Raw genomic sequence first — 23,543 nt, forward strand, 5'->3', positions numbered from 1 at the left:
GGCTGCCATACGCAGCAAGCCACCAGACTTCATCCACTAAAATCCCTACAGGGTTTTGTTTTGTTTTGTTTTGTTCTTTAAGGAAAACTGCTCTCTAGTTATGCCTTATCCATATTGCACTTATTAAATGAATTTTTTTGGACCTCAACTTTTATTTATTCCTATGAGATTTCATTTTGTGGAATCTGCTCAGTGTTTTAGAAAACTGGCCCACAGTAACAGCAGGGCTAATGGCTTACTATCTACCATCTCCAACATTCAAAATGTGAATGTGCTCCATATCCATGGATTCCAAGGGATTCTGCAAAGAAGTGGGCTTCCAGAGAAGTGAGCAAGATTCGTATAAAGTTCATTCAAGTCTGGTGAGACCTTATCTCATTTGATTGCCAATCTCTGCTGCTCTGCAACTATTCTTCCAGGAAGCAGAAACTTTTTCACACTAACCTACCCAGAACAAATACTATCACACATCCTCATTATCATCCTCTAGGACTGGGTGGGAAAGACACCTGAATTTCTATTGCTCTCATGTTTGGGTAGAAGTAAAAGTGTTTCCTTATAGTATATAATGCTGTCTATCTCCCCCATAGAGCTATGGATAGGTGAGCTGGAATATATTTCTCCCAGACTTCTTCTTTGCTTTCCTTGCCTGATCTTATCTAAAAAACACAGCAGATTCCTTCTTGGCAACAGTAGCTAACTAATACAGAAAGTATTGTTTAATGGACTTTTATGATTCAGAATATTGATCTGAGTATATTGAGTTTGAGTTAATTATACTCTTTTACTATTTCACTAAAAATGTCCATTTCAAGTACTTGGAAATATAAACTGTCCTGAAACCTGCCTTAAATACCTTCAAATAGTACATACACACATGGTTTCTACACAGTTTTGTGATGCTGGAGATGGCTGGTCTACAAAAGAAGCCATAATCTTGGAGGGAGACAGAATGTGTAGAGGGAGAAGCAATAGGGTCAAGAGTGAAATAGGGTTAAGGAACAAGGTGATAGGAGAAGGCTACTTCTGATATTGTTACTGGGGATGAAACTGAAAACGTTATAGAAAGATTAGTTATTATTATCAATCCTGGAGAACAGAATCCAAAGGGAGGCTGAAGCTCTGAACAAAAGGAGAAGGACAGCCACAAAAGATTCCCAAAGGACGAAATGGAAAGGGATCTTCATTTTTTCAAGGCCCTATAAGATGGAAATGAAGTGTCAGAAGCAGCTTTCCAAGGACAGGGCAATCCCTGCCACTTTCTAATATTCCCTCTACCTCTCTATCAGAAGAGCTTTTGGATGTTTCCAAAGTGCTACTTCTCAGATGGGGGATGTCTCACAGCCCCAGCCCTTCTAATTCTCTTCAGCTGTTTCCTCTCCTCTAAATCACATGTTCCTTGTTATTCCTGAAGCAGTAGCGCATGTTTAGCCTGTAAGAATAACTGAAAGGTTTATTTTTGGCTAAGTACTAATATAGAAATTAGGGGCAGGCCCACTTCTTTGCAGAGTTCCTTGGAATCCATGGATATGGAGCACTGGTGTAGCTTTGAGAATCTTGGGTCACTTCCACAACACAATAAGGCACTGGAGCAGATCTTTAGGGAAAGGGGGAAAATGCATATAGATTTGCCATTCTTAACACTGCCTGTTAGAGAAGAGCACAAAAAACCCACTGTCCTTATGATACTTGTGGGTTTTTTTTCAACTTATTGATTAGTTTTACTAATTTTTTCTATCTTTTCTTCTTTTAAAATTTTTTTTTCTTTTATGGCTCTTTGGGAGGAGTTATGGGGAAACATATGGGGGAAATCTGGGTGATATAAAAGCAAAATATAACAATCAAAATCTATTTTTAAAAAGGAAGCAGAAACTATTTGAGTAAAGACATCATTCTAAAGTGGGGAGTGGGGAGGAGAGGGAAGAGAAAAGGAAGAGAAGGGGGGAGAGAAAGAGGAAAAGAGAAAGAATCAAAGACAGAGAGAACACACAACTATCATAAGTGGATAGGTTTTTTTGTGCTCTGCTCTAAAAGGTAGTGTTATAAATGGCAAGCCTACCTGCATTTTTCCATTTCTCTAATGACCTTCTCCAATGCCTTATTGTGCTGTGGAAGTGACCCAAGGTTCTCAAAGCTACACCAATGAAGTACCAGCATTGGCAAAATCTACCAGTCAGGAAAGAATATGAATAGCTCCCCACCCCAACAGATTAAATCACTGACATTTCAAAGATCAATCTAGCTAAAGGAAGAGAAGCTCAAGACCAGAGACTTGGCCACCAGAGGTGATTTTTTTTTTTTTTTTTTTTTTTTGGCAGCTCATGAAGATGTCTACTAAGGCAAAGAAGAGTAGTGACCTGTATCACTGGAGGAAGTACCCATTGTGAGATCATTATCTTTGCACTAGAATAATAGTTAACATTTATATAATACTTTTATGGTTTGCAAAGAACTTCATATGCAATGTCTCATTTGATCCTTATGACAGTCTTAGGACACAGGTACTAGAGTTATTACAGAAATGGAAAATGAAGTTCAGATAGGCTAAATGATCTGCTAATGGTCACACATAGTAAGCACTGGGACAGAACTTTACTTCAAGACTCCAAGTCCAACACTCTTTTCCAAATAAAAAGCTGAATTAATAATAATGTAAAAGCTTGGCCCCCAAGAAAGTCTTGGGAAGAAATTATATGTATAATTATGAAATACAAAAAAAGTTATACAACTATTCAAAAACAAAACCTCACTCAAACGACATTGCAACATGACCAAATCTAACTCTTCGAACAATATTCCAGCAGAGGTACTTATGTCCCTCTGCGTGCAGGGGCTGATATTGGGTGCTGAAGGAGAGACAAAATTTACTTAAGATATGATCCTTTCCTTTTTCAACTTCAAATTATTTAGAAGAAATCTAGAAGTATAAACATAAACACAGTTATGTTTAATACAAAATGTTAAATGGTTAGTGAATTAGAAAGATGCAAAGCAAAATGTGAAGTGAATTCTGTTGAGAAAGATATTATTATCAATGAGAAAAAAAATCATGGAAGGTTTCATGAAGGTGGCCATTGAATTGGTCTTAGAATGAAGGAAAGGAAGAAAGGAAAGAAACAAGTATTTATTAATTGCCAACTTTATGCCAGGAACTGTGATAAGCACTTTATGAATAGTATTTCATTTGAACCTCATAACCTGGGAGGTGGATGCTATTGTTATCCCCATTTTACAGCTGAAGAGACTGAGGCAGAGTGACTTGTTCAAGGGAAGACAGCTAGTAGATGTCTGAAGTCACATTTGAACTCATGTCCTCCTGACTTCAGCCCTGGGGCTCTGTCCCCTGCATCACCTAACTAGCACCAGCAGATTTTAAAGGATGGTTTAGACTTCAGGAATTTGTTGAATTCCAGATTTATCCCTTTGTTTATCTTTCTGTTAACTATAACCAAATTTGAGACGTCTCCTATGATACTATTTCTTTCTGTAATTCAATTAACTTTTCTCTCTATGAATTTAGAAGCTAGGACAATTAGAACCATGCCTACCAGATTAGAAACAACTGCCAATGAGCCGCCTCATAGGGCAGGCAAGCCAGCCCAGCTGAAGAAGCAAGGCACCCAGGAGAAACAAAAGGCAGCAGGTGCCAGGCGAATCACCAGCCATCTTGACCAACATCTCCCCTCAGGCCCTGATGGAGTCAGCCTAGCACTAGAGACTTGGAATAGCAGTCTTCCCCATCCTAAAACTACAAAATCTGCTTCCTGTCTGTCTCCTGCAGCCATCATTGAGAGAAGAAATTATTGTGATGAGGGGGCCCATCTTCCTCACTACCAAGCAACAGCTACTGACCAATTTCAAGGCAGAGAAGCCCAAGGGGCCTGGGAATGGCAGCATTCCTAGAGCACGAAACTTCTTTTAAATCTAGTTCTCAAGGCCTTCATCTGGGGTAGCAACTCCTATGGAGAAAGGGTCAACTTTCTGTACCAACTGCCACCCAAAGGGCAGGAAAGTTAGTGTAACAGAAGCAATACCCCCCCAGGGAAAGAGAGCGGGTGATAGATGCCGGGCCACCCTGTGACTGACTACCATCTCACCTCAGACCCTCCAGGCCCCTGAAGAGCCTTCCCAACCAGTGCCCTCAGCTGTCATCCTAGGGAGTCACCCTGGCCCAAGTCACAGCTCCTGCAGCCCCAGGAAAAACATATTTGTCCCCAAAGTCAGGGACAAACAGCAATGGGTCAGCATCAGAAACTGATAAGATTCCATCAATGCAAGTGACATTCAGTTAAAAGTGTTATGTGCTGAGCCTATGCACTGAGAGATATGGGACCTTCCCATCTTGCAGCTGAAACTTTCCATATGGATTCTCTATCCCTGTAGGCTATGAACTTCTTGAAAGCAGGGAATGTCTTAATTCTACATTTATATTTCCATTTCATTCACATACAGTTATTAATGATATTGGAATTGTCGTTTGGGGCTTCTTTTTAGCATAATGTAACTTCCTTGTTTATCTTACCTATATTGTGAATTTTGCTGTTTGTCTGTCTGACTATGTGGCTGCAATTACTATTTTTTTGATTCACCTAAAGTATAGTAAATTTTACTGCAGTCTAAGACATGTGAAGAAATTCCATCACAAAGGCAAGAGGACATCACAAGCATACTTATGAAGGCATGGCAAAAGCCTAGTACACATGACATTTGGGTGGCACAGTAGTCCAAGTTTTTCTGAAACATAAAGAATATGAAAGAGATAAACCAGATAATGCTGGGAAGTGAGGGTGGCATCAGATCATGAAAGACTTGGATGCTGGGCAAAGAAGTCTGAATTGTACTTGGGAAGCAGTAGGAATGCTGGGAAGGAACATAAATTAGGTCTCTGCATAAAGATTAAGCTATCATCCACATCAAGTATGGGCTTAAGGGAAGAGAGTGGAAGTGGCAATCTAAGTCAGTTGGTTATTTGGATACCCAAGTGGGAATCAATGAGGGCTTGTGCTGGTCCTGAGAATGGAGAAAATGGAAAAGAAATAGATGAGAGGTTCTTACAGAGGTGGAGTCAGCAAAGTTTGATAAGTGACTGGCTACCAGAAAGTATAAAGAAGACTCAAAAAGGTGGGAGGATCCTCAAAAGCAAAGAACAAAATGCAGCCTTCTTCTGGGTGTATCCTTGGCACTAAGGAGTCCTTAATCAATGACTTAATCAATGACAATTAGGGAGATTAGGTGAAAGGTGGGACTACAGGTGAAAATTGAAATCACCGGGAAGAGGATGACAGGGAAAGGTTTTCTTTGGCTTGGCTGATTTGAAGGTAACATAATGGGAACTAGAAGAGGCATCTGGGGATGCTAAGAAGGAAGGATGATGGCCTCCAGGCCTTAAGAATACCAGGAGATAAATAGGAAGAGTTTTAAGGAAGCTCAGAGAATTTATGTTACCCGGGACAAGGACAGGAGGGACTAAGTAACCCAGGGCAATGAAGGATTTGAAAAAAAGAAAAAAGCCGCTGTGGGGAATGAGATAAGCAGCCATTTATGTTCCTGAAGAGTAGAGTGGGACCCAAAGGCTCTACCTTCAGACTTCGGGGGGCTACTTGGAGGAGCTGAGAGGTAATGCAAGGGTGCTCTGTCCCAGTAGAGAAATGGCAAGAGAGACAGTGCCATTTCCTCCACAGACTAGCAGGCTGAAATCACTTCAGAAAAGATGTTTGCACTTTTGTCAGGAAGGAGAGAAATTCATTTTTAAAAGATCCCATTTGTTAGTACAAATTACAAAATCCTGGTTATGGGGCTCTGATAGGTGCTGGAGGTTCCAACGGCTTACCAAGCTGGAGAGGCAACTGGATAATGGATTCGGATGTTGTGCTAAATGGAGTGCTAAATTCTTCACATAATAAAACAAAAGTCTCACGGAGGTTCGGGCAAAGAAACTTTGAAGACAATGCTTAAAGTACGATAAAATGGTCACTTTTATATTCACTAATTCTAGTCCAGAAAGTAGATTCAGTCTATTGCTAGGACTGCATCTCTCATAGTCATTACTTTATCTGGTGTATAAAGGAATATCTTATTCCTTTTTATTTGTTCTATTTATTAACAGATTATTCAGCTTATTGGTCTAGTATTCCAAAATTTGGCAAACAAGAATAGCATCTAAAAATAATATAATTAATTTAATATGTTTAATTTTCCTTTTCTATAGTCCTAATTTGCTAGTCTATTGACACATAGATTCTACCCTTTGTTCATTTTATTTGTTTTTTTTTTAATATTTTATTTTCCTCCCAATCACATGTAAAGACAATTTTTAACATTTAGTTTTTCTTTAATTAGCATTTATAAAAGGCATTGAAGTTTCACAAATATATCATTTTATCCTCCAATAACCTTGGAAGGTAGGTGTCTTTATTACCCTCATTTTAAAAATGGAGATATTGCTTATATACGGACTTCATAATGTCCTTGTGTATGAAGCCTTGATTCTTAATGAAAGGTATTCTTAGCTTATCTATCTTACATATGACAAAAGTAGTTTTTGCTTCTCTTTAACAGAAGAATATTTCTCTGTACAATGATGACTGTTGTTCTACATTTGTTGTTCTTAAGGCTTTTGTGGTTATTCTGAAAAAGGTCAATCATACCGGAACCAAAAATCAGACTGTCACTTTATTGGCTAAAAAGGACCCAATATACATATTTTTATGGGGATGACAATATAATAGATTTTCATGTTCCAAATCAAATTTAGTTATCTAAGAGAAGTGAAATTTGAATGGAGAATAACAAAGAAATATAAAAAGTACATATCCCAATGCCATATAATATAAGGGGAAACATTTTAAGAGTTAGAAATTGCATATTCTGATGATCTAATATTGATAAGAGTTTATTTACAGTTAATAGTAGAGTGTCTTTTGCCCAACAAAGCAAAGGAAAAATGAAAAAATACTATCAGTTCCTTCCCTTTCATGCAAATAAATATATCTAGTATAAAAATGAGAAAACAAAAGACACCCTTCCAAGTCTTTTATACTCAGCATATTCCCAATACATATATTACTTGAACTACTACAAGTTTTTAGGATCTACAAGAAACAACGCACAACAAAATCACAGAGCAGTGGAATTTTAAAGATGAAAGGAAGTTCAGAAGCCATCTAAGTCTAACTCTTATTTTAAAGACAAGGAAACTGAAGCCCAGAGAGATTAAAGCCATTACTAATTGCTTCATAAATTACATAAACTGCAGATCATCACAGAAAAAACTAGTGGTGCTAACGAGCAAAAAAATAAAACACCCCAAAACACAAGTAGAAATAAGTTAACATTGATCATACTTTCTTAAGAATATTGTCTCTAGTGCGAGGGGGAGGAAGATGTAAAAAGGCAATAGTCCAAAAGGCCCTGGCACCCTGGTAGTATTTAAGGGCTTGAGCAGGAGAGGAAAGGGAGTGCTTGAAAAAACTAGTTTCTCCAACTCTGTAGTCCTATCCTTTGCTGCAGTGGGGAGTGAGAAATCCTCCAATGTTTCTGATGATGATCCTCAGCAAACTGCAATATCAATGATCAGAGAGAAAAGGAAGAGGGCCAGTATGGTCCAGGAGAATGAATACTGAGTTTGGATTCAGAGGTTTTAAATTTTGGATTTTTTTCCTGCCTGACCTTTAGAGTCATTTCACCACTGAGCCTGGTTGGAGTTTGACTACATAAACTTCAAGATTCCTTCCATCTCTAAATTCTGTGATGCTATGATTAAATAAAGTAAAATGAGCAGAGTTAGAATGATTTAGCCAAAAGAAAAAAGGAAAGAAAGGTGGCAAGTGAAAAGCTAAGTTCTGATAGGTTTTAGGTCAAAAGAACAGTGAGTGCATCCATAGAACGGTCTGCCTTAGGAGGTAGTGATCTGGATGAACATTTCTCAAGAAGATTACAAAAGTGTTATCTGTAAACTTTGTGAAGCAAATCCAGATGGCCTTTAAAGTTCTCCTTTGTACCTTGAGGGGGTTTTATGAGTCAAAAGAAGGCTCTTCATTAATCCTAACAATATTTTCTTTTTTGGGGGGAGGGGGAGATGTACATTTCGGCTAAAGCTCTCCCTATTTTCTTTGCCTATGTGCCCATGTATCTAGGAGTGAAGTCCTAAAGGACAGCCAAAGAACCAAGTACAGATAATCATCTTGCATAATTTGCCTGTGGGCAGGAGCTTTGGACAGATCTCTGAAAATTTCTTTGCATTTTTTTATTTCTGTTTTGCATTTCTGGGCAAACAAAATATTTCACTTTCCAGTATAATAATAATGTTTTTCTGTCTTCATTGTCCAGACTGACATTTCCTCAAATTATTGGTTACATCTTTTTTTCGTAAATGGGTGAACATTTTCCTTGAGCCAGTCACTTTACACATATAAACACATTTCTATTGCCCAACACTGTGATAGAACTCTGATAGTAGGTACACTGTCTCCTCAGATTACTTGTTCTAATCCTATGCTCTAGAAGTTGGGCTGTTCGGCGGAGTTCCAAGAGCTATATTGGGGAAATACTTTGGTCTCAGCCACTATTTTAAAAAAGAACTAAACTGTTCTGTACATAAATAGATATCTTTATCCTCACCTGCCTCTTTACTTGCTAACTATAATGAAATCCCTCTCCCCCAAATCTGAACACTATTTTTTAAAACGCTAATATAAATGGAAAGTTTGCCAAATGAAAGTTTTTATCTTAACCACTTTTCATGTTTTGCTATCAAATACTGTATTTTTTTGTCCTCATTCCATGAATTCTTAAGCAGCTGTTTTTAGGCAATGACCCAAACAAGACAGAGAAGAAATAGTTATTAAATTGACTTGGCCAACCTCTTCTTGCTATATGTTCGTCTATTAAAAACTGCACCAGAAGTCAAGAAACTAGACTGACTTTTATCACTGATCTGCCAAATCAACCATATAGCCTTATTTTTTTATCTGTGGATTCACTAACATTTTCATCTGATTGTAAAATTTTCAACTTAACCATTTCCTTCACTCCCATTATCAATACCTCTACTTTTTTATATTCATCCTTACAATTATTCCCCTTTTACTAGAATGAGAGACTACAAATTTTACTAGAGAGATTATAAACTAGCTTTATCTCACAAATTTCTATATAAGTCTAACCAAATTCAAATAAAATATTATTGGATTTTTAAAATCCATTAAAATTTTTTTCTTGGTCCTAGGAAAATTTAATGGCTATGATAAATGATCTTGGATAAATTATTTTACTCTCTGGAGCTAAGAATCTAAAAACTTCATATCTAGTTCCTAGAGATTTTAGAAAGAGGAAATAGTTTACTTCATTTGCTTTGATTTTTTTTGGCACATTTTATAAATATGTGATTTTGTTTTATTTTTTAAAGCTGTAAGGCAAAAATAAATAATTCTCTGTCTGAATACTACAGTATTATTCAGTCATGGCAAGAAATGGTGCTTTCCCATATAACAGAAACAATTATTAATTCTCTTTGTGAGTGGAAATTTGGGGAACAAGTAGAAGAATAAACCAGAATATCAGCATTGGAAGGAACCATCTCTAGTTAGATTCATACCCATTGTAGAATATTTGGGACAAGAATCACCCAGACTATCTGTAGAAATCTCCAATTAGGGGTAATGCACAACTTCCCAAAACAGCTCCAACTATTAAGACATTCATCTCTATAATAAATCCAAATACGCCTCTTTGTAATTCCTACCCATAGTTTTGCCATTTGGGGCCAAACAAAGCAAATTGAATCTTCTACAAAACAGTTCTTCAAATGTGAAAATCAAACTAAAAAACAGTTATAAGAGAATGATGGATTATACCTTTCATAACTGTCGTAACTGGCTACAGAGCAGAAATTATAATAAAAGATAGAGGATTCTGATTACTAGAGAGAGCAAAGTTTTTGCTACACAAACAAAAATCAATACAGCTAAAACAATTTAGTCAAAACCACTGCCTGCTTTACCTACCCCCCTCAGATACAATATTGTTTAAATGACTTACTTGTAAAAGTGTCTGTCTTTAGAGTCTGTAAAAAATCCAAATTTTGGACCTGCTTAATTAAGATCTTCTTTTGATGCAGGGAATCGCTTGTGAATCATTCCTCTTCATGTAAAACCTTTGTATCTTTTTAATCATCATAAGCAAGTCTCCCTGAGCCTGGAGATGCCATGACCTAGTAGTTAGAGGAACACAGAAGAGAAGTCAATAGAAGTAAAGATGGCAAGAATTAAGGATGAGAATAAGAGTGACAGAGCTGGAAGTGCAATCCTCTAAATCTCCATTCTCTAGACACAATCTACACTTCTTTACTGCTCAGAACTGTATCAGGTTCCAGCTAGGGGCAATACCCCCTGCCTAGGTACACAAGAACACGCCACTCTGATACAGCAAGCTGGTTCAAATGGTGACAGCACATCCCAGCAATTTTCCCTCTGCTGCTCCAGCTGCCATTTCAATTTCAAATCAAAGCCTACAGCATGAGTCCTTGTTTTTAAAATTATTATAAAAGATGATATCATCTCCTAAGCTCTTACCCCACTGTACTAACAACACTCACAACATACTCTCTAACTTTTCTAATCCAAGGTGAAAGATGATAAACAAAGAAGATACACTTAATCCAAAATTCTAATCTCAAGGCCATCTTTTTTTCTCATATTTTTTCTTCCCTTTCTTACATTTTAATTCTATAAAATCTGAGGATGTTCCTTTCTGCTCTTATACCTTTAAGAAAAAATTGAAGAGGCAAATTTCTTTTTCCATTTAGAAAGGAAAGGAATTAAAAAAAATTTCAACTGGCAAAGAATTTTAATTCACTCAGTTTTAATCACTCTAATTATTCCCTCTAGATGTGGCATTCAATATGTCTGTGTTCATGCTGGGACCATGGAAGTTTTTTGATTAAACTAAGTTGAAATAGCTTGGCTGAAGGAATAGGCTGAGGGAGCTACCCCAGTCCCACCAGGAGCACTGCCAGGTCAGGGGTCTTTTTTTGTCAAAGGCTTGAGATGCATTTTTCCAGTATCTCTGAACTTTCACAGAGGGTAAGATCTACCATATCCAGAGATTGTTCATCTAACCCAAGATGAAACAGGAAAACAAAGCCCTCTAGAGCTCCTACCCCAGATTTTACAGGGTAAAGAGGAAAGACGAGAGGTTGAGGAAAGGAAGGTAAAACAGAAGAAGTGAGAGCTTGGGATACTGAAGGGTGGCAAGTTGAAAGGATGGAGGGAAAAAATCCTATTAGAGATGACCAAACTCCCAATGTACTCCTTCAGGAGAATCCCAGCTTACAATCCAGGAATTCTTCCTTGCTTGGAGGATATATGCGAGGAAACCACCCAGACACAGCAAGGGAGCTCGGAATGTGCCAGCCCAGCCACCATGAGATGTTCCTCTTGTTCTTGAAAACCACCACTGTAGTGAATAATCAAGTTTAAGGCCTCAGTGGTTGGCTTTGAATCAGTACAAAAAGCTGCCTTCATAGGTCCCCTGACAGCCTGAACCAAGGTCAAGCTTCGACACAGAGACACTTGAAATACCCATCCAATGGTACCCATGCTTCACAGTAACAAAGCAGACTTAACAGATGAGACTTTTTGGGCAGGTTCCTCTTAAGTCAACTGCCACTGGCACAAACAACATTTACCCAAAATAACTTTCCTGATTGGTGGGTGAGAGGTCATCTCGAAGCAAGAATTTATGGGGCAAATAAACTCTCACGCTTGCAGGTCGTATCATTTCTAGTAAACAGTGGTGTTGTACACTTTGATACTACAGAGATCGGAGCCTTAGAAATACCAGCTAGATGGCCTGTTTCATCCTTCATCACTGATAACTATAAATATTGTCTTCGTGTTTGAATCTCAGTAGATTAGAACACAAAAAGTACTTGGAATCAATTCTGGATTTGGGAACACAATTCTTTGCGTGATTTAACATGATTAGATATAATATCAAAATCAGGGCTTTAATCAGTCAAAATATATATTTTTTTAATTCTAAACTTCAATGCAAAATAAAACTGGCATTTCCATATTAACAAAAAATGAGGGCTGCTTCATGAATTTACATGTTATCCTTACTCAGGGGCCATGCTATTTTCTGTATCATTCCACTTTTGGTACATGTACTGCAGAAGCGAGCACTTCAAAAACTTCAGTTTTTAAAAAACAGGCTGGATTCCCCCCCTTCTTTCGCCAATTATGGGCACGTTTCCCAGCCTTTCCTCCTTTCACCATCCAAAAAAATATGGAGTCTGGCATGCGGACTAATTTAGGACGGATCAGAGGAGGTTTGGCACATGGGTCAGCAGTTAAAACCGACCTTTGCAGGGTGCCTCGTCCATGTGAGAGTGAAGCTTCATCCCTAACTGCTGGCGCCCTGACTGATACAGTATCTCTCTTCTTGGGGCAGCGAGGTAGTCTCCTGTAGAGAGCCTGGGCCTGCAGTCAGGAGCACCCAAGTTCAAAGTCAGCCTCAGGCACTTCCAAGCTGACTGACCCTGGGAAAGTCGCTGAACCCTGTATCCCTCAGTTTCTCCCTCTGTAAAATAATAAACCACTCTGGATCTCTACCAAGAAAACCCCACACAGGGTCCCCAAGAGTCAGACGTGATTGAAAAACGAATGAACAAATACCCCACAGCAATCTTAAGTCCTGCTTCCAACAAGGAAGCCCGGCACTCTGCTCAGCGAGATCCCAAAGTGACAGACCAAAAGTGTCACCTCCAAGGCCTTTCTAGCGAAAAATGTAAGGCTCCTGACGGTTCTATTAGCCCCAATGCTGTGTCATCTAACACGAGTAACACAAGTAACAACGATGCTGTGTAGACTTTAAAGTACTACAGAAATGTCTGCTGTGGGATGAATACAGAGAGGCTTGGAGAGACTTACATGAACCAATGCTGAGTGAAATGAGCAGAACTAGGAGATCATTATACACTTCAACTACAATACTGTATGAGGACGTATTCTGATGGAAGTGGATATCTTCAACATAGAGAAGAGCTAATTCAGCTCCAGTTGATCAGTGATGGACAGAATCAGCTACACCCAGAGAAGGAACACTGGGAAATGAATGTGGACTACTTGCATCTTTGTTTTTCTTCCCAGGTTATTTTTACCTTCTGAATCTAATTCTTCTTGTGCAACAAGAGAACTATACGGTTCTGCACACATATATTGTATCTAGGATATAATATAACATATTTAACATGTATAGGACTGCCTGCCATCTAGGGGAAGGGGTGAAGGGAGGGAAGGGAAAAATCACAACAGAAATGAGTGTAAGGGATAATGTTGAAAAAATTATCCAGGCATATATTCTGTCAATAAAAAGTTGTAATAAAAATAATAAAATAAAATTATAAGTACTAAAAAAAAAAAGAAAAAGAAAAAAGAAATGTTGCTGAAGTTAAAAGAGATGGGTCAAGTCACTGCTTTCACACTACAGACTTTGCCTCTCTGGCTCGAGTTTTGCATTGGATGAGAAGATACGAATGGATTTTGGCCTGCATTTCAAACTTCTCATTCCATGACCTACTCTGTTCTACCAAACCTCATTTTTTTCCATCTTTCACTGGCTCTGTCTTGGGCACTGTTACCTGTCCAGGCTCCTACTTAGGACTTCTCGCTGCCCCATACTCTCCTCCAGGTCCCCTCCATCATTTGCTGTGTCTTCTTGGCAAAGGTTCTACTCCATACCTTCTGTCTAGCACACAAACTCTTCCTCTGTGCCTCACCTGTGTCCTGACTGCCCGCCTCTCTGCCCCAAATCCAGCTTCCACTCAGAGGCCAGCATCCCTCTTGTAAAAGCTTACTCCCCTGCTCAAACGCCAGTGCTTCCTAACACTACTGAAAAGCCTATATTTATGTAAGCTGTATAATGTTCAAAATCATCAGCAAAACAGAACATGTATATTTATAAATATACATATATGTATATATATACATATATATATTTATATATACACAAACACAATGGGAATAGGTGCTCATGCTCCATTTATTTGTTGCTAATAATAAAAGTGATTTTTTAAAAAGTCTGGAGGCCACTTTTCTAAAGAAACTATATATTATTTTCTTTCAATCTACAGTTTGAAAGTCATTTTTCATAATATATATTGAGAAGTGTGTTTATATACATATACATATATTCAGAATCTATATACACATACATCTATCTAAGTATGAAGAAAATTAAACTACAAAATAACAGCATAGTATTTATATTTCAGATTAATATATGCAAAGCACTTTACAAATGTTATCTCAATTTTATCTTTACAATAACCCTGGGAGGTATTATCTCCATTTTACAGATGATGAAACTAAGGCACAGGGAGGTCAAATATCTTTCTAAGGGTCACACAGCTAGTAAGTTTATAAGGTCAAATTTGAACTCAGTATTTCTTAACTTCAAGTCCAGAATTCTATCCATCACACCACCTAGCTGCCTCAACACTGCCTGAAAATGGACAGTTTTTTTCATGCCTCCTATGAACAAAGAACTAACAGTAATATATGTGTCTATATATATATATATACATGTAGAGACATATATGCACATATATATACATTTAATATAATTTTATAATAACATGATAGTAGCATCTCCACATATGCTACCTTTATCCTACTAATGCACCTAGCACGCGTTTTAAAAAAATACAATTACTGACAACAATTACTGCCTTGTTTCCAGTCATTTTAATCAAATTCAGTTCCCAACAACTCCATTTTGGTTTTTTTTTGGCAAAAATACTGCAATGGCTTGCCATTTCCTTCTCCAGATCATTTGACAGTTGAAGAAACTGAGGTTTAACATTTGCTCACAATCACACCAGATCTGAAATCAGGAAGATGAAACTTGACTCCAAGCATGTCTCTCTATCCACTGAGCCACTTAGCTGCCCAAATAAGTGCCTACTGTGTGCAGAATACTGTGCTAAGCACTAAAGCCACACACAGTTTAGATAAAACATAGTCACCATTATGGGGCTTACAAGTGATAAGATACCAAAACAGAAAATTATAAATACACGAAAATACACTTAAATATTAATAAAATAGCATAAAAACAAAATGTTTACCAGCCAGGGGAAGTGTGTGGAAAGCAGGACAGGCTTCATAGAGGAAGTAGGATGCTGGGTTTAAAAGGCTAAGTAAAAATCTGATAGGCAAAGAGGGAAAGAAAGGAGATTTCAGGTCTAAGGAACAGAGTAAGAAAAGATGTGGAAATGTGAGGCGCATCATGGGCACAGAAGACAGTAATCCATGACAGAGTAAGTTGATGACAATAATAAAAGGATCAAGAAGGCAAAGTGATAGAAAATTGTGGGGTTCCCCAAATGCCAGGTTTAGGAACCTGAACTTGACTTGAGGTAGAGGAAGATATGAGAGCTTTTGAAATGGGAAGTAACCTTAGATCTCCAGGTAAGAAAGCCTGCTTTGGAAGTGTCAGGGAGCATGGCCTGGAGCTGAGGGAGCAAGTTAGAAGACAAAGGTTCCTGCGGCCTCCAAGGGAGATCAGCTAGTTAGCTGTTGTCCCTTTTTTCTCAGAAGACCCCAAATGACATCACCATGTGAGAGCTGAGTTACATCACAGTGTGTCCAACTGTGGCTGATCAGACCAATTCGAGACAGGAGGCTGGAGTAGAACTTGCATCTTCTGGACTACGGGCCTAGCACTGCAAACTACATACTGGGGGGGAAGGGGGCAAGGAGGCTGGCCCTTTGTTCCTGGATTCAGATTTACTAAACTCAATAAGGGACCCTTCCTCATGGCTCAGTACGCGCGGTGAGCTTGAGCTGACAGACTTCTGCCTTCTCTGGGACGGGACTGGAGAGCAAGCCTACCAGAAGGGACCCCAGACCAAGTACAATGGACTGCTCACACTAGATGGGTCCCAAGCCCTTCCTTATTGGGGGAGGTAATTCTGAAGTCAGCAGAACAGTCAGAGTCCAATTCAGGCACTGTGGCCTTTGTAGAAGGACCTTAATTTTACATCCATCCCAATTCTGGATTAAAGTACCACAGGAAGGGCACAGAAGTGACCACAAGGGTCACTGATTCCAACCCCTTCATGTGATAGTAGAGCAGAGAAGCTAAATGATTTGCCTCTAGTTCCTGTCTAATAAGTGTTTGAGGCAGAATTTGAACCCAAGAATTATTCCTGACTGAAGTCTGTTCTACTATGTCATACTGTCTATTAGAAATGAGAATCTCATCTGACACTCATCGAAGGCAGGCTTATTTGAAAAATCATCCTGGACGAAGGCATCAGTGGTCTGGGGAGGCAAGAGCTTGGGACCCTAGGGCTAAGGTGGTTGTTAACTAGCTATGTAACCTATTTATTACACATTTCTGGACCTGCTCTCAAGAAGCTGACATTCAGTAGGGCAGAGGCCTTTAATTTGGGGTCCATTAACTTATTATTTGTAACATTTTGCTAGCTATATTTCAGCAGAATTGTTTTCTTCATAATCTTGAGTATTTAATTTTATGCATTAAAGTCTTTTTTTTGGAGGGAGCCATAGCCTCCACCAGACTGACAAACTGGCTAAGGATGCCTGCTCTAGAGAGGGAAAAGCATCAAGGTGTAAGAGACCACACCAAAAATAGGCAAAGTAAAATACACAGCGATGTTGGAGAGAGGAGGGATGCTTGTAGCTGGGAGGATAGGGAATGGTGCTTGACCCGAAGTTAGAAGGAAACCAGAGATTCCAAGACCTTAGTACGCATGCAAAAGCAGGAGAGAGAAAGAAGATGCACGCGATAGACAGTTTGGCTGGCTGAAGAGTATTCAAGGGAATTATGTACAAGATGGAAAGGTAGGCTGGAGCCAGGTTGTGAAAGCTTTTAAATGCAAACCACATTTGTATTTGCTCCCACAGGCAAAAGGGAGCCATTGGCATTTACTGAGCAGAGGAATGATGTGGGCAGCTGCATGGAGGGCAGATGGAAGAGAAGAGCTAAATGACAAATAAATAAAAATAGGAGGCTGCTGTAACGTCCAAGGGAGAAGTGATGAGAGCCTGACCCAGAGTGATGGCTATGTTAGAAGAGAAAAGGGATCAGGTATAAGAAATTCTGTAGAGAAAGAATCAACTAGGCTTGGCAAGTGACTAGTTATAGGAGTAGGGAGCCAAGTTAAGGATGACTCCAAAATTGTGAATCTGACTAAGGGATAGGAAGATAGTGTTCTTGAGAGAAACAGAGAAGGCTAGAAGTGAGGGGGAGGGGGTTGGGAGGGAAAATACTGACTTCTGTTTTTGACATAGTGAGTATTGAAATGTTTGTGGGACACCTGGCCTAAAATGGACACTGGTCCTGTGAAGATGGAGCTCAGGAACAAGACTAGGTCTGGGTATATAGTTATGGGAATCATCTCTATAGAGATCACAATCTAAGTCATGGGAACCAGTATTCACATCATGCACAATGCTAGAAGTCCAAGAAACATAATTTGGGAAGTGCTCAAGCTTTTTTGGTCAATGATTTCGTGAAGTCTGTACCTGAATTTTTAAAGATTTCTAGCAAGGAAGATTAAGTAATCTCTCTCAACATCTCACTGCAATGTTGGGTATCCATTGTCCTTAAGAGTTAAATTAACCCTTACACGATGCTGCAATTTAATCCCCTATTCTTTTTATGCTCTCCACAATAGAATAAAGACCAGTCATTTATCTTTTTGGGTGATAAAAACTACAGAATAATAGGATGCCTGAACTGGAGATGATTTAGAAGATCACCTAGATTTTATTTCACATGAGGAAACTGATGTCCAGGGAAGTTTTAAAACATTTGCCCAAGAATTGCTTCATAACTTCAACTGTTACCAAAATACTTTTTCATCCAGGTGGGAAAATTTCAGTTTCTTGAATCCTTTAAATAGGTATCATTGTTCATTCTTTAAATCCTTTGTGGGATTAGGATGGGGGATCAAAGAGTTCTCCATGAATCTTTGCCAAATTCTCCAAATCTCTCTAAGGTTGCATAGAGTACTTTGGCTAGGTCTGGGAAGGGGAAGCTTGAGTCATAGAACCTGCATGTATTATTACTATTTATTAATACCCAGCACCCATGCTTGTTTGACCTACTCTGCTGACTCATATCAATCCTACCTCTTTATGTTATGTAATAATGCTTGGTCGTCCTTTGTAATGCCCTTCTTCTGAGAAACTCAAAGCATTTTGCTAACCTATTTAGCTGAATAGATGATACAGCATTCTGTGAGGTTTATGGATGGAGAAACCAAGCCACTGCAAAGTGAAATGATTCATTCCAAAAAGACTTTGCAAACCAATAATGGAGATGAAACACAAATAAGAACTTATTTTTTTTTTTAAATAAAGCTTCTATCTATCTGGAGATCATGAAGAAAGAAGCTCATTACATTCACTTAGGAACATAGTGGCCATCAAAGTCAAACTGTGGGTGTATGTGAAAGAGAGAGAGGGGGGATAGGGAAAGGGAAAGAATGAGGGCGGGAGGGAGAGAGAGACAGAGAGAGATAGACAGAAAGAGAGGGAAGAGGGAGAACTCAGAGACAGAGGGAAGGGGGGATAAGAAAAGAATGAGGGAGAGAGGGAAAGAGAGAGAGAGAGAAAGACAGAGATAGAGACAAGAGACAGAGACAGAGGGAGAGATTCAAGTTCCCTGAGGTACAACAGAACTTAAACAAGAAAAATGAACTGGTGGCATGATTGAGTAAGGTCTCCTAACTGGAACAGTATCTGTCACTAAATTTGGGTGCTGGAGATAGGTGGCAATCCCAGGAGAGCTACCTTGTAGTTTCATTCTGTTTGGTAGAAGCCTAGATAAACCAAAAATTTTAATAGACCTTTACCTCAACTTTTTCTTTTTTGCCTCCCTCTCCCTCTCCTTTTCTTTCTCTCTGTCTCTCTCCTTCATTCTGTGTGTGTGTGTGTGTGTGTGTGTGTGTCTCTTTCTCTGTCTCTCTCTCTCTGTCTGTCTCTCCCTCTATCTCTCTTTCTCTTTCTCTCTCTGTCCCTGTCACTATCTATCTCTTTGTGTATGTCTCTGTGACTATCTGTTTTCCTCTCTCCCTCTGTCTGTCTCTCTTTCTCTCTGTCTCTGTCTCTCCCTCTCGCCTTGTTTTCAGGGCCTCTCTTCTAAACTCACTTTGGTATGTGGAATGAAGGAAGAAAAGAGGCTGGTCTCTTCTGTGTAATATTGGTATATAAGACTTTTGAAAGTTGAGACTGTGCTTTCTTTGTGTATTGTACGTACTCGGTGGGTGCTTAATAAATGCTAAATAATAACAGCAGTCCCAAGTTTTGAATCTTATTCCAGAGGAAACAAACTGTTCTCACAGAGCCCCCATTCTTTTACTATGAACTTGTGTGGAGAAGAGCAAATGCTGATGGTATCAGTTAATCTAGGAGTTCTTTTAATTTAGATAAAAATAGTTTATTTAAATACACTAAAGGATTTCCTTTTCAAAGAAAACAGCACAGCTATATAGCCATAGATTTAGTACTTTCTGCTCTTAATCAAAATACAGTGGCTGTAGATTATGCTCAGCAAGTGACAATGGGGGTAAATAAGGTCAGAGGGGGATAAAGAAGACATGAGAGAAAAGATCCCCTCTTCCTTCTAGAAATTCTCATTTGGACTTAAGTGCAAACATTTGGACATGCTGGAACCCAGTTATGGGGTAACAAACCTATTAGAAGCAGCACTACTTTATGGGGAGGTTTCTCCTAAGAAAGCAGCAGTCTCTTCGGTGAAGATAAAGATGGGTGATCATAGTGAAAAACTAAATCAGGAACTATTTTCAGTGTTATTGATTCTAGGCAGCAGGTGTGAGCAATGCAGTTACAATGTGATATATGACCTGGAGGCACTGACCCCTGGACTCTTGCTATAGCAACAGAGGCTAAGTTTCTGTGAGACAGGCCTCCTGGCTTAGAGTCCAAAAGTGTGGAGCTTATTATGTAGGATACTGCTTGCCCCGGCCAGCATTTCCTTCACCCCTCAGGAGACATGCCCACCTCGGGAAGGCCTGGCAATCACCAACATGGCAACGGGCTCACCGTGACACAGGGAGTAAAGCTCCACAACCCCCAGCTATGGGAAGCACTGACTGCCACTTCCTCCTGTAAAGCAATCTCTTTTTGCTTTTAAACTGATCTCTGCATCTCAGAGCATTTGTGCATAGATAGCATTCCTTAAAATTATTTTATTTCACAAATACTTTAGTCTTGTCTCTTCTCCTAAATATAAATCCTCTTGTAGGTAGTGGCAAAGTTCTTTGGAAATTTCACTGGAATAGAAAAATGTAATTTTTAAAATCTGTGGGTAGAAGTATCCCCCTGTTTGGCAATTGTAATGAATTATCCTAAATGGCATTAGAATAGGAATCATATCCTAAATTCAATTCTATTATAATGGAGTAGTAGGAAGGGTTCTAGATTTGGATTCAGAAGACCTGCCTCTGAATCCCAGCTGTGATATCCTTTAAGATAACTGATTTAGAATTGGAAAGGCTCTCAGACCACAACATTTTACAGATGAGAAGCTGAGATGTGGAGAGGGGAAGAAACAATTTTCCATTGCATGGTTAGATCTTGAACAAGTCATTTCCCTGGGTCTCAATATCCACATTTGTAAAAATAAGGAGGAAGGGTAAAATGATCTATTAAAGTCCCTTCTGGCTCAATTGATGTCTAATAAACAAGGTGATTTTCTTTAAGTACTCCATTAAGATTTTAATGACAAAATAAAGAACTGTGTTGAGTCTATAAACAAAAAGTATAAAGAACTCGTACATTCTCTAGATTTAATATGTTCTATGATAAATGAATACAAGATCACAAATATATAGACTAGTAAAGATTTCAAAATGAGAGACCCCATTACAACAATCACAATTAATCTATGCTGTCTATTATCTCAGGCCATTAAAAACTTAGTTTAAAACTTTCCTCCTAAAAACAGTAAAAGAAATCAGTTCTACATTCTTTCCCATTCTCAAAATATCCTTTCACAAATTACCACTGGAAATGTTTCTTTCTATAGCATTTCATTTCTCTTATATTAAACAAGTAAAGCCTAATGGCAGAGTAGCCTTTTAAGAGAAGCCTCTCAAATCGGGCAAATTGCATTCCCTTTCTCCTAGCTCATCCCCTACCTCACCCTGTGTTTCATTATAGAGACCTGATCTCAGATATAGGTGTGTGGGGAGCTTTGGGACTGCCCAGCTGAGACTTAAATCCCTAAGCCAGGAGCACCACTGAAGGGGTACCAGGCAAAGAAAATCCCTACATGGCTTGGAGCTTCGGTTTTGGCACAATGTCAGGCACCTCTGAGTTAAAACACATTTCAGAACATGAGAGAGGATCCAAATCATTTAAAACACTGACATTCTTTATTAAAATCTTTATTTTAATCTTCAAGCCAAATTTAAGTTGACATGTGGTAACAAACACTGGCTAGATGAACATTAGCTAAGATTTGAGATTTCCCAGAACTTTCATTATTTAAGAGATCTAACTTTATTCAACTTCCACAAGATGTTTGACGTTCCTTCTTTCTGTACTAACTCCTCTTTAAATCATTCTGGGGAATCTATTTTAAGTATCTCCTTTAAAAAACAAAACAACAACAACAACAAAAAAAAACATACAACAAAAACTGTACACATTACAAAATATTACATCTGATACTCCATTATTTTAGCAAAAACTTGGAACTAAGAGAAAATAGATTATACAGCAATTCAGTTTAGTATTGCTGTTAAAAGATTCAGTTGCCATAGAAAATAAAGTTTAACTACATATTTCTTTTGGTAATTAATAAAATTACTCAGTAAATAAATAAAAAGGTAACTAGCCATAAGCTAGAATTGGGAATCTTTTTCTGGGGGAGGGGGAGAGAATATGTTTAAGCATCTATTGGAAACACGGAAAATTCACTTACTGGAAGGACCTGCTAAAAACAAATTTTTAAACGGTTTCTGCTGCTTTCTCCTAAGTGCCCACCCACAAAGTTTCCAGGTTCCCCAAGAGACAAAAGGTAACTTAACTTTAACGAATATCAAGCAGATGGAAGTGGGGAAAAGAAAACAAAGACAAGTTTTAAAAATTCACCCGTACTTACAAGTCGTTTCAATAGAAACCTGAGCCACAACAATTCTTCAGAATGCTGCTCTGCGGGTCATAAATACAATCTGAAGTCTAAAATAGAGCTCCTGTGACATTAGGCAGAGCACTCACATTTCAGTCTTGGAGCTTCTACTTGGGTAAACAGTTTTACAACTTGTAGAACAAACCCCGGCTAAAATTAACTGCAGTCCCGGACAGCAGGCAGGAACACGCTGATTTGCATCATGTGTGCAGAGATTTATTCACTAGGACAACATCGGTGTCCTCTTAATGGGAAATTTGGCTGAGGGGCGTGCACTGCCGAACAATGCACAGCATCATGATTATGCTAATTACAGAATCCCAGCCAGCAGCTCTAACTTTGTCTTTTAAGTTGTTTTTGCAAGTACTGACAAAGAGAAAGGGCAGGCTCCTCTGCACAACAGGCATTCACTTGATTTCTAAACACATTCAAATCAGGCAAACTTTTGGCAACAAGGTGGCAGCACTGCTCGCTTCTCACCAACAAAAATGGGAAAAGGAGGAAAAAATAGGTGACCGATACTGCAATTAGATGATTGGGGTGAAGTTTGGACTCTTGGAAGGTGTAAATGTGAATCCGATATATCCGTGCTGGCCACAGACAATGACCACTAGAGAACCCCAACTTCTTTATTTTGCACTGACTTAGGCTATTCACTTTCTCCTTTTGTTTACATGTGGACATATGCCATTCATGTAACCAAATTCAGAAAGCTAGCTGATCAAAAAAGAAAACGCAAAACCAAAACACAAACTGGGGCTCTGGAGAACGAACTCAAGAATGAGTAAAAAGTTGCCTACTTTCTCTTGTTCCCAACTCTTGTTTTGTGTTTCTGCAGCCCTTAGGAGCCACCCAAAAGATACTGGATTTACTCCTATTTGCAAGCAGCAGCATCCCTTACAAGAAATATTCTGAAATGAAATGAACAATCCAACTGTGAAGGACTCCTGCCTGAAAACTAGTTGATGTTAATGAAACTTACCTGCTTGGTTGTGGCCTAGTGTGGCTAGAACGTGGAATTGGACATCAGGATGACCCGAGTTTGAATTCTACCTTGGACACTTACTAGTGCTAATGAGATGGTGCAACTGTCACTTAACAACTGCTCTGTGCCTAAGTTCTCTCACCTGCAAAATGGGGATAATAACAACCCTACTTCACCGGGCTGTTAGGAAGATCAAATGAATTAACGTACATAAAGTGATCTGCAAACCTTAAAGTATTAATGCTAGTTATTATCATCTCCTTGATAGGTTTGTTTTTAAAGGCCAAGCTTTTATGAATTTTGCTCTTATGTTCTACTTTATAGAATATTTCCAAGTATTCTAAAAGCATTAATTAAAAGTCCAAAC

The 23,543-nt window shown here is 38.7% G+C and overlaps 1 protein-coding gene and 1 non-coding gene across 10 annotated transcripts in view; both read right to left on the reverse strand.

Annotated features, from left to right (window-relative positions):
* The window catches only part of SLC20A2 (solute carrier family 20 member 2), a 111,360-nt gene that overhangs the window by 46,815 nt on the left and 41,002 nt on the right, over positions 1 to 23,543 (reverse strand). For 3 of the 9 annotated variants that reach the window (XM_074287371.1, XM_074287370.1, XM_074287368.1), the window contains exon 2: positions 10,039 to 10,210. The exons of 4 other annotated variants lie outside the window; for them this stretch is intronic. The gene's annotated coding sequence lies outside the window, so the exon portion shown is untranslated. Of the gene's footprint in view, positions 1 to 10,038; positions 10,211 to 22,164; positions 22,602 to 23,543 lie in introns of those variants that run through there. 2 more of the 9 variants (XM_074287369.1, XM_074287374.1) reach the window with 2 other exon arrangements.
* Positions 12,082 to 12,185, reverse strand: LOC141559172 (U6 spliceosomal RNA). The gene has a single exon (XR_012487255.1). It is a non-coding gene; the product is annotated as a U6 spliceosomal RNA (small nuclear RNA).

Source organism: Sminthopsis crassicaudata, chromosome 2 (genome assembly GCF_048593235.1).
Source record: "Sminthopsis crassicaudata isolate SCR6 chromosome 2, ASM4859323v1, whole genome shotgun sequence".
Classification (NCBI taxonomy): Eukaryota; Metazoa; Chordata; class Mammalia; order Dasyuromorphia; family Dasyuridae; genus Sminthopsis; species Sminthopsis crassicaudata.